We start from the raw sequence: 11638 nt of genomic DNA on the forward strand, positions 1-11638 counted from the left end.
ACCTGGTATTGGAAATTGGGGTGCTATTAGCTGTAACCGGTATGGGTACTCGGTTATTGGTTTTGTTTCATGTTTTGTTTTAAGTATCGCCTTGATACTTGGTTTGTTTTAAGTATCGTTTGATACTTGGTTTTGTTTTATGTTTTGTTTTAAGTATTGCCTTGATACTTGGTTTGTTTTAAGTATCGTTTGATACTTGGTTTTGTTTTATGTTTTGTTTTAAGTATTGCCTTGATACTTGGTTTGTTTTAAGTATCGTTTGATACTTGGTTTTGTTTTATGTTTTGTTTTAAGTATTGCCTTGATACTTGGTTTTGTTTTATGTTTTGTTTTAAGTATCGCTTTGATACTTAATTAGTTTCGCCAAAGTGTATTGATTGATACCTTTGATTAGTTTCGTTCATGCTAGACATGAACAGATTTGTGTATTTAAAAACCGCCTGTTTCAATGATAGAAAAGGCAGACTTCGACAGACAGTATTTCAATATACGTAGTTGAACGGTTACTTCTTTGTTTCTCAGTACACCCTCGAAGCCTCCTTTAGTTCTCAGCTCTCGCCTCCTCTCCGGAAGAGCAGGCCACCTGCCAACTATCGTATCCTTTACCGATAATGTGATTAGCACCTTGCGAACACGTTACATTTTTTTAACCTCAGCAAGTGGTTAAGAACCTGTGCCCGGATTTAGGCCTGATCAACCTATCGATATCCACCTCAGAACGCTAGCGGAGAGAAGAGGCACAATCACAGCACATTCGGCTTCATCTCAAACCCAAGATAGAGTCTTTAACGATAAGGAGTGGGAAGCAAATCCCACGGCAAGACCTTACAAGAAAGAAACAACCCCAGTGCTCTGCTAAAGAGCCGGGCAATCCTGTAAACACAGAAGATACACAACCTCCAGGTGAATTCCCTTCTACTCCCGCAAAGAAGCCTTCCTTTGAACCTCCAATCGACCACGAATCCAGTAGCGAATCAGATATGGCTAGCACAGGAGGAGGGCCTTCTGGAGGAGGAAATTCTCGGGCTAGGCATGAAGAAGAGGAGGTACCCGCAGCATTTGAACCCCCTAAATTTAAACACCACCTCCCACCATGTTCACAGGAGAAGGAAAAGACCTCAAACCTGAAGCTTTTGACCGATGGGCGACGGAACTCTCACACTTCCTACTCTTACAAGGAAAGGATGTGGAAGACCCTACAACCAGACTTATTATTGGATTATTCGGCGAAGGAAAGGCAACTGACGCATACCATCAATGCTATAAGGAATACGGTGGAAATGTAAGATTAAGAGGAACTACAGTTCTCGATTACTTGAAAGGACGATTCCAATTCTCTGTAACCAATAACCTCCTATACAACAAATTCAACCAGTTCCAGCATGTTAACGGAACGCATGTCAAGCGAATCACCGATGTGGCTACGGACCTGATGATGTATAAGGACCGAATGGAGAGAGGAAGTATCTACAAATACATCCTGAAGCGACGATTCTACGACACTATATGTGTAACGTGTTCGTAAGGTGCTAATCACGTGATCGGCAAAGATACGATAGTTGGCAGGTGGCCTGCTCTTCCAGAGAGGAGGCGAGAGCTGAGAACTAGAGGAGGCTTCGAGGGTGTACTGAGGAACAATGAAGTAACCGTTAAACCAAGTAGATTGAAATACTGTCTGTCGAAGTCTGCCTTTTCTATCATAGAAACAGGCGGTCTTTAAATACACAAATCTGTTCATGTCTAGCATGAACGAAACTAATCAAAGGTATCAATTGATACTCTTTGGTAAAACTCCTTAAGTATCAAAACGATACTTAAAACAAAACATAAAACAAAACCAAGTATCAAACGATACTTAAAACAAACCAAGTATCAAAGCGATACTTAAAACAAAACATAAAAACAAAACCAAGGATCAAACGATACTTAAAACAAACCAAGTATCAAAGCGATACTTAAAACAAAACATAAAACAAAACCAATAACCGAGTACCCATACCGGTTACATTCCCCAAAACAAAACAACTGTTTAAACAAACAAAACCCAATAATCATCCAAAGCGGAGTCTGAGAAACTAAAGGCTTCAGTTTCCGCTAAAGATTCTTCATCATAGGTGTCGCACCAGGGGCAAGAAGAAACCCTAAGGAAACATTTAGACTCAAAGAAGGGTAAATCACAGTAGTCACGAATACCAGATTCACGCTGTACACCAACCCAAGCGTGATCGCAATCAGAACAGTAATCTATCCCGAGGATTTCGAAATAGTCTTCAAGTTGGATCACATCGCGGTTCAACAACAGTCCAACAATCTGTTGTCGCAGCCTCACATTGAGCTCCACATAGTTTGACATCGTTATGGTATTCGGATGGTGATTGGTGACTAGATAAAGTTGTCCAGAGCCTGCTCCATACCTTGATTTTCCTCATCGCTGCTTTCGAATTCCGATTCAAAGTATGGTGCCAAAATCCCTCTCTAGCTTCGAGTTCTGCATGCCATCGCTCAGTTTCTGGCATCGTGGGTGTCCAGCACATGGTGATGTAGTTGATCGTTGGGGGGAGGGAATTGTTTGGCATATTGTCTTTCCACCATTCGTTCACCATATCCATAGCGTACTCTAGTCCTTCTAGTGGTTCCCAGCTGTTTTCGCTCGTCGGATATCCTTTCCATTTGACCAGGAACTGAGGATTTCCATGCCAAAGGCGGTGATCTCAGATTTCTTCAACTTCCCATTCATCTTTCTGATCGATGATGATAGGTGCAGGCCGAGCACGTGTTCTTCCATGGAATTTAGAGTCGTCATTTGGATGGAATCGCTTGACAGATGAGGCGTGAAAGACTGCAGTATTGCGGTGATACCTTCGTCCATCCATCTGGACCTCGTAGTTTTCTGTATGTTCGTCAAAGGATAAGACCTTGAAAGGTCCTCGCCACCGGGGTTGCAATTTCTTGCTGCGTCCAACATGGGTAATGAACATGTTTCCATGTACCATTAGCATATCTCCTGGCGGAATAGGGACATGTTTGCGTTGTCGTTTCTGGGCAGTAGTGGTTCTTCGGAATCGGGCAGCCTTAACAGCTTGGAAGGCATCGTTCCGAATTGCTTGGTGGCGGTTTAGATGGTCATCAGAGGCAGGGACTGAGGAGTTCTTAAATAGTGTTGTAGGGAGGAGGGGGTATTGACAGCCAAAGACTGCCTTGTATGGTGACATCTCCAAGGTATCTGGAAATCCGGCGTTGATATATGCAGCGAGCTCAACAAGGGCTGGTTCCCAGTTGGTTTGTCGTTCATTGATCATATTCCTAATTCCAGTCTTAACCTCGCGGATTTTTCGTTCTACTTGGCCATTAGTCTCATGGTGTCCTGGGGCAGCCATAATGTGGTTTATTCCGAGGGAAGTCAAGGTTTGCTTCCAGAATCTGGCGGTAAAGCGGGGATTAGCATCACTGACAATAGATAAGGGGTACCCGTGGGGGGTAAACAAGCATTGTTGGAGGTTATTTCAGGTGTCTTTGGAGGAGTTGGTAACCTTCATTGGTATTAACCAGGTGTATCCAGAGAATCGATCCACAGCTACCAAGATGGTGTCATATCCGGCGGACTTGTTGAATGGTCCTGCGAAATCGATGGCATAGGATTCAAATATTTCACATGGTAGTTGGAGGGTCTGAGCTTTCCCTTCAGGAAGTTGTGTTCGCTCCTTATTTGCCTGACAGAGTTCGTATTGCCTGACAAAATCGCGGAAATCCTTTCGCATTTCAGGCCAGTAAACATATTCTGAGGCATATTGGAGGTTGCGATCTGCACTATGGAGTCCTTTGTTGTGGATTTCGGTAATAACATATTCTCTAATAGTCATTCCATTAAACATATGGCCTTTTGGTATGTATAGGCAGTGTTCACCTTAACGGGTGCTGGTATAGACCATTCCATTTGATATGTTGTAGGGGGCGAGGTCTCCATGCCTGGAGCTATCCATAGCTTTGAAGTAAATCGGGTCATGGCGGTATCCTGCTATCATTTGGCTTCGGAAAGAGGAGGTTAATTCTTCTGTAGTCGATCTAACATCTCGTTCATCCTCAATTAGGGATCCTCTTGTTGGTTGCATGGGGGCTTCCTGTAACGTGTTCGCAAGGTGCTAATCACGTTATCGGTAATAGATACGATAGTTGGCAGGTGGCCTGCTCTTCCAGAGAGGAGGCGAGAGCTGAGAACTAAAGGAGGCTTCGAGGGTGTACAGGGGAACAAAGAAGTAACCGTTCAACCAAGTATATTGAAATACTATCTGTCGAAGTCTGCCTTTTCTATTGTAGAAACAGGGGGTCTTTAAATACACAAATCTGTTCATGTCTAGCATGAACGAAACTAATCAAAGGTATCAATCGATACACTTTGGTAAAACTCTTTAAGTATCAAAGCGATACTTAAAACAAAACATAAAACAAAACCAAGTATCAAACGATACTTAAAACAAACCAAGTATCAAAGCGATACTTAAAACAAAACATAAAACAAAACCAAGTATCAAACGATACTTAAAACAAACCAAGTATCAAAGCGATACTTAAAACAAAACATAAAACAAAACCAAGTATCAAACGATACTTAAAACAAACCAAGTATCCAAGCGATACTTAAAACAAAACATAAAACAAAACCAAGTATCAAACGATACTTAAAACAAACCAAGTATCAAAGCGATACATAAAACAAAACATAAAACAAAACCAAGTATCAAACGATACTTAAAACAAACCAAGCACCCGTACCGGTTACACTTCCTCTTCCTCAAAGGTTTCATAGAGTTGATGCCGATGCTCGGGAATAGTAGGGGGTATGACCGAGACAATGGTTTCATTGTTATATACTCGTAAGGGTCCACCATATAGTGGTCGTGAATCGATTATGGGAGGAGAGGATGGCAGGGCTGACTGTGGGGGGTGTAAATAGGATATTGCATCCACGTAGGCTGCTGCTTGTTCGAGTTCTTCCAGACCTTGGTATCGTGTTGGAACAGGATTAAGGGTGTGAGGAGGTTGGGTTGATTCATCTTCATTGATCATCTCTTCTGCTCCTTCTACTGTGTCGAAGCTGGTGTCTTTGGAATCGTCCGCAGGCATATAGTACGGTCGCTAGTATCAGTTTCCGTACTTAATCTCAGTCTGGTGAACAGGGCAGGTGTCATGGTAACAGTGGGACCAGTGGAGTCTGCTTTGTTCAAGTTCGTGAGGAGGTGTGCTGCGGAGCGTGCAATTGTCTTTCCATTCTTCATCAATGTCCTTTCCTCGTTCTGTTCCGGCAGCACTGTACATAGTGTAAGAGAAAGGATTGGAGGCAGCGGCAGAGCTGGCGGTAGCCATCGCTGGTTCTTGTTCATAGGAGGTGTCGTCAGGGCTGTCCTCGCTTGGTCTTGTGTGGTCGTGAAGAAGAGGGGGGTCTGCGATGTCTTGATTCTCATATAGGCGGGAGAGAGCATCCGCTAAATAGTTCGTTCTTCCCGGGGTATAGATGATTTTTGCATCATATTTGCTGATCTCGCCTATTCATCTTGTTCTTCTTCTTCATGGTATTCTTTCTGTTTTAAGATTAGGGAGAGGTTGGTGGTCGGTAACAATAGTGAAGGCATTGCCCATCAGGATGTGGTTGAAAGCGACGAGAGCATCAATCACAGCAAGGGCTTCCTTGTCTATTGTTTCATAGTTCATCTGTGAGTTAGTGAACTTCCTGCTGTGTAATGCCGCCGGCCTTGCCGTTTCATGGGAGGCTCCTTGCCCAACCCATGCTCCAACTCCAATATCCGATGCATCAGTAATCAGCCATATCGGTTCTGGTTTACTATAGTCGATAGGTTGAATAACGTTGGCGTTTTTAATCAATTCCTTGATGTTGGTAAAGGCTTGGTCATGAGTGTGGGTCCAGACAAATTCTGCATTGCCGGTAAGGTCTGTGAGCGGTGCTGTCACAGTGGCGAGGTGTGGGAGGAACTGGGAAATATAGTTGACTAGTCCTAGGAATCGCATGAGTTCCTTTTAATTCCGGGGTGTTGACCATTCTGTTAAACAGGCTATTTTTCCAGGTGCTGTGTGTATTCCTTCATCCTCTATAACATGTCCTAAGATATCGAGTTTATCGGCAAACAGAATTGATTTGTTTCTGCTAGCGTAGAATTTTGCATCCCTTAGTTTGGTACAAACCAATCCTTTATGGTAGGCATGTTCTATTTTGGTGTTCGAGAAGATGAGAATATCATCAACGTCGACTAAAACAAAATGGTGGAGGTATTCGCTCAGGAGGTTTTCCATAATTCGCATAAAGGTGGCACGCGCATTCACATCACCTGGTAACATAACTCGGCTAATGAAACTTCCGAAGGTTGTTTTGAAACTGTTGTAGTGTTCGCTTTCTGGATCTAACCTTGTTTGGAAGTAGGCATCGCTTAGGTCAATCTTACTTCGGAATCTAGCCCGTCCAACTGCATTTCGGATCTGGGTTTGGTTTGGGATAGTGGAGCTGTCCATAACCGTGTTTTTGTTCCGTATCTTGAGATCAACCAAGGAGCAGATTCTTTCGCCATCTGCTTTGGGTTGAACAAACATAGGAGCGGCACCTGGGGCTTCTGCCCGGTAGATCACTCCTCTTCTTTGTTGTTGGTTGATCCAATCACAAAGTGGGCTTTTGTATGCGTCAGGAATTGAGTAGGTGGGTTGGACTTTGAGATTAGAGGGGTCTCGGAGGCGAATGTGGTGGTTCACCTCTCTCATATGCGGTAGTACTTCGGGTATTTGATCAGGGAAAACATCAGAGTAATCATCCAATAGTTGTTGGGCAGTTGCTTCACAGACTGCGGCCCAGTACTCTCCACTTGTTGGCTTGCATGAGACTCTGACCTTCTGATCTCGGAAATCGAAGGTTGATTCCCCACACCTGATTATAGCTTTATGGTGGTTCAGGAATGGCATACCTATTAGGGCATTGTATTTGGCTAAATTGCCAACCAGCATTTCCTGGGAGGGTAGGACTGCAGAACCAAGTCCAATGGTCACACTACAGGTTTTATGGCTTGTGGATCGTGATCCTTTTACTACCATATTGACTGGTATGGGTTGGTTAAGGTCTCGAGTTAGGAGTCAATGGACAGAGACAAAGGCATTACTGATCATATCTCTTCCGATTGCGCCAGTGTCGGATAGGACTCGCGCCCTTTTGTCATTGATCAGGATAGTTCCTTCCAGAGTGGTGTGTGCTTTGAATGTAGCCGGAGGTCGAACACTGTTGCATTCCACATCGATATATCCGATATGGATCTCTTCATATTCACTGGATCGGGTGTTATCGCTTTCAACATTGTTGGCCAACACCTCTTGCTTAATTGCCTTTCCTTTTCCTTTCTTCGTAGGACAGTTCTTTGCCATGTGTCCTGTTTTTCCACATTCAAAACATTCTCCTTTTTGCCGTCTCGATTCTTTGGAGGATTTTGTTTGCTTCTGGAAAACCTGTGGGGTATCGTCTTCAGAGTTGCTGGAGGCTTTATATCGTAGCTGGCTGTTCCTACTAGAGGATGTTTGTATTTTGTAGGCTTTGGTCTCATGGAGAATGGCGTCCTTTCGTTCTGCTCTTTCAATTATTACTGCAATATTATCGCTGTCTTCCTCGAGTGGTTCTACTTCTCGCCGGAGGGTAGGGTGCATCGTGTCGTGGAATAGTCGCTTCAGGATGTATTTGGAGATACTTCCTCTCTCCATCCGGTCCTTATACATCATTTGGTCCGTAGCCACATCGGTGATTCGCGTGACATGCGTTCCGTTAACTTGCTGGAGCTGGTTGAATTTGTTGTATAGGAGGTCATTGGTTATCGAGGATTGGAATCGTCCTTTCAGGTAATCGAGAACTGTAGTTCCTCTTAATCTTACATTCCCGCTGAAATCCTTATAGCATTGTTGGTATACATCGGTTGCCTTTCCTTCTCAAAATGATCCAATGATAAGTCCGGTTGTAGCGTCTTCTACATCTTTTCCTTGCAAGAGTAGGAAGTGTGAGAGTTCTGTTGCCCATCGGTCAAAGGCTTCAGGTCTGAGGTCTTTTCCTTCTCCTGTGAACTTCGCTGGGAGGTGGTGTTTAAACTTAGGGGGTTCAAATGCTGCGGGTACCTCCTCTTCTTCAGGCCTTGCCCGAGATTTTCCTCCTCTAGAAGGCCCTCCTCCTGTGCTAGCCATATCTGATTCGCTACTGGATTTGGGGTCGTTTGGAGGTTCAAAGGAAGGCTTCTTTGCGGGAGTAGAAGGGAATTCTCCAGGAGGTTGTATATCTTCCGTATTTGCAGGATTGCACGGCTCTTTAGCAGAGTGCCGGGGTTGTTTCTGTCTTGTAAGGTCTTGCCGTGGGATTTGCTTCCCACTCCTAGTCGTCAAAGACTCTATCTTGGGTTTGAGATGAAGCCGAATGTGCTGTGATTCTGCCGCTTCTCTCCGCTAGCGTTCTGAGGTGGATATTGATAGGTTGATCAGGCCTAAATCCGGGGACAGGTTCTTAACCACTTGCTGAGGTTAAAAAAATGTAACGTGTTCGCAAGGTGCTAATCACATCATCGGCAAAGATACGATAGTTGGCAGGTGGCCTGCTCTTCCAGAGAGGAGGCGAGAGCTGAGAACTAAAGGAGGCTTCGAGGGTGTACTGAGGAACAAAGAAGTAACCTTTCAACCAAGTTTATTGAAATACTGTCTGTCGAAGTCTGCCTTTTCTATCATAGAAATGGGCGGTCTTTAAATCCACCAATCTGTTCATGTCTATCATGAACGAAACTAATCAAAGGTATCAATTGATACTCTTTGGTAAAACTCCTTAAGTATCTAAACGATACTTAAAACAAAACATAAAACAAAACCAAGTATCCAACGATACTGAAAACAAACCAAGTATCAAAGCGATACTTAAAACAAAACATAAAAACAAAACCAAGTATCAAACGATACTTAAAACAAACCAAGTATCAAAGCGATACTTAAAACAAAACATAAAACAAAACCAATAACCGTGTACCCGCACCGGTTACAATACACCCTACCCTCCGGCGAGAAGTAGAACTTCTCGAGGAAGACAGCGTTGATATTGCAGTAATAATTACAAGAGCACAACGAAAGGACGCCATTCTCCATGAGACCAAGGCCTACAAAACACAGACATCCTCTAGCAGGACTAGCCAGCCACGGCACAAAGCCTCCAGCAACTCTGAAGAGGATACCCCACCGGTTTTCAAGAAAAAAACAATATCCTCCAAAGAGTCCAGACCAGGAAAAGGGGAATGTTTTCAATGTGGAAAAACAGGACACATGGCAAAGAACTGTCCTACGAAGAAAGAGAAAGGAAAGGCAATTAAGCAAGAGGCATCGGCCAACAATGTTGAAAGCAATAATACCCAATTCAGCGAATATGAAGAGATCCATATCGGATATATCGATGTGGAATGCAACAGTGTTCGACCTCCGGCTACATTCAAAGCACACACCACCCTGGAAGGTACTATCCTGATCAATGGTAAAAAGGCTCGAGTCCTATTTGACACTGGCGCAATCGGAAGAGATATGATCAGTAATGCCTTTGTCTCTGTCCATGGACTCCCAACTCGAGACCTTAACCAACCCATACTAGTCAATATGGTAGTAAAGGGATCACGATCCACAAGCCATAAAACCTGTAGTGCAACTATTTGACTTGGTTCTGCAGTCCTACCCGCTGTTAGGCGGAGACAACCCGATAGACTTCAGAGTTGTCTAGGCCGATCGAGATTCATTTTTATAGAGGGAGATTGTCTAGGAAGGCTCAGACTTCACTCGTTTCGTTTATGACTACTAAGAGCGAAGTAAAGTAGGGTAAAGTAAAGTAAAGTAAAATCATAAGAACAATATTATATTGTTAAGGTCTCTTCTCCGTTGCTTGATGATGTCTAAAGCTTGGGAGGCACTGCGATATTTATATTCCCCGTCTGAGTGTTCGCGGGCTACATCTAACTAACATACAACCATGTACCGTTTTCCAATATAACTCGCAACGTCGGGTTTTCTTCCAAGGTGCGAACACCTGGAGACCCTGAAAACCATCACACCCTCTTTGATAATTATAATATGACTATTTGGAAATCATACTGTTTTCAATAGTAATTATCCGATGGTGAGAGTCTTTTGTAGACAATTGGCCCAATTCTCAAGTCGAACTGTGTTGGCTCCAATCGTCGCCCTGCAGGAAGCCTTTCCATAGGGTTGGTAGATAATCCCTCGGTCGGTAACCCTTGGTTACCGTGGGTAATAGGATTCTGGTTACTGTCACCGGTTTGGGAGTCACCCCCTCGGTTGCAGTATGTACCTGAACTTAGTTGTAACACTCCTCGAACTCCATTGGGTTCCATAGTAGTATTCTCAGGAGTTCCAGACTCTTCTGGTTATCGTAGGGTGGATGTGAATGTATTGGTCTTTCATTAAGATCCTTGACTATTCATCATCATCTCTTTGCACGAAAACGTCCCGTTACTTGAAGCCTAGGCCAAAGATATCTTGTTCTTGAAGCCTAGTAACTTTCTGGGCAGTTGACGGATTCACTCCGTTATACTTCCCAGACCTAGCCGAAGATCCCCTCTTATATATCCTGCGAACAGGATCCGGTCGGACAGACGGCGGTGACGTACATGGTGTTATTTTAACACCTTCGATTCTGTGGTATAATACTCACAGGACGCAACTTAGGTTGATATGTATGATGACGCGCGGGCCCCGTTAGGGGGCCGGATGGGGGTGTTGGAGACCTGAGATTTCGATTTCGGGAGAGGTTACCCTACCTAGGGTGGTTCCTAGGTATCGGATCTCGGTATTCCTAACACCCCCCCAAGAAATGCTGGTTGGAAATTTAGCCAAATACGATGCCCTAATAGGTATGCCATTCCTGAACCGCCACAAAGCTATAATCCGGTGTGGGGAATCAACCATCGATTTCTCAGAGCAGAAGGTCAGAGTCTCATGCAAGCCAACAAGGGGAGAGAACCGAGCCACAGTCAGTGAAGCAACTGCCCAACGACTATTGGATGATTACTCTGATGTTTTCCCTGATCAAATACCCAAAGAACCACCGCCTATGAGAGAGGTGAACCACCACATTCGCCTCCAAGACCCCTCTAATCTCAAGAACCAACCTACCTACTCAATTCCTGACACATACAAAGGTCTACTGTGTGATTAGATCAACCAACAACAAAGAAGAGGAGTCATCTACTGGGCAGAAGCCCCAGGTGCCACTGCTATGTTTGTTCAACCCAAAGCAGATGGCAAAAGAATCCGCCCCTTGGTTGACCTCAAGCTACGGAACGAAAATACAGTTATGGACAGCTCCGCTATCGCAAACCAAACCCAGATTGTTAATGTGGTTGGACGGGCTAGATTCCGAAGTAAGATTGACCTAAGCGATGCCTACTTCCAAACAAGGTTAGATCCAGAAAGCGAACACTACAACAGTTTCAAAACACCCTTCGGAAGTTTCATTAGCCGAGTTATGTTACAAGGTGATATGAATGCGCCTGCCACCTTTATGCGAATTATGGAAAACCTCCTGAGCGAATACCTCCACCATTTTGTTTGGGTCTACATTGATGATATT

This window comes from Tuber melanosporum (genome assembly GCF_000151645.1).
Source record: "Tuber melanosporum whole genome shotgun sequence assembly, scaffold_53, strain Mel28".
In the NCBI taxonomy this organism is placed as follows: Eukaryota; Fungi; Ascomycota; class Pezizomycetes; order Pezizales; family Tuberaceae; genus Tuber; species Tuber melanosporum.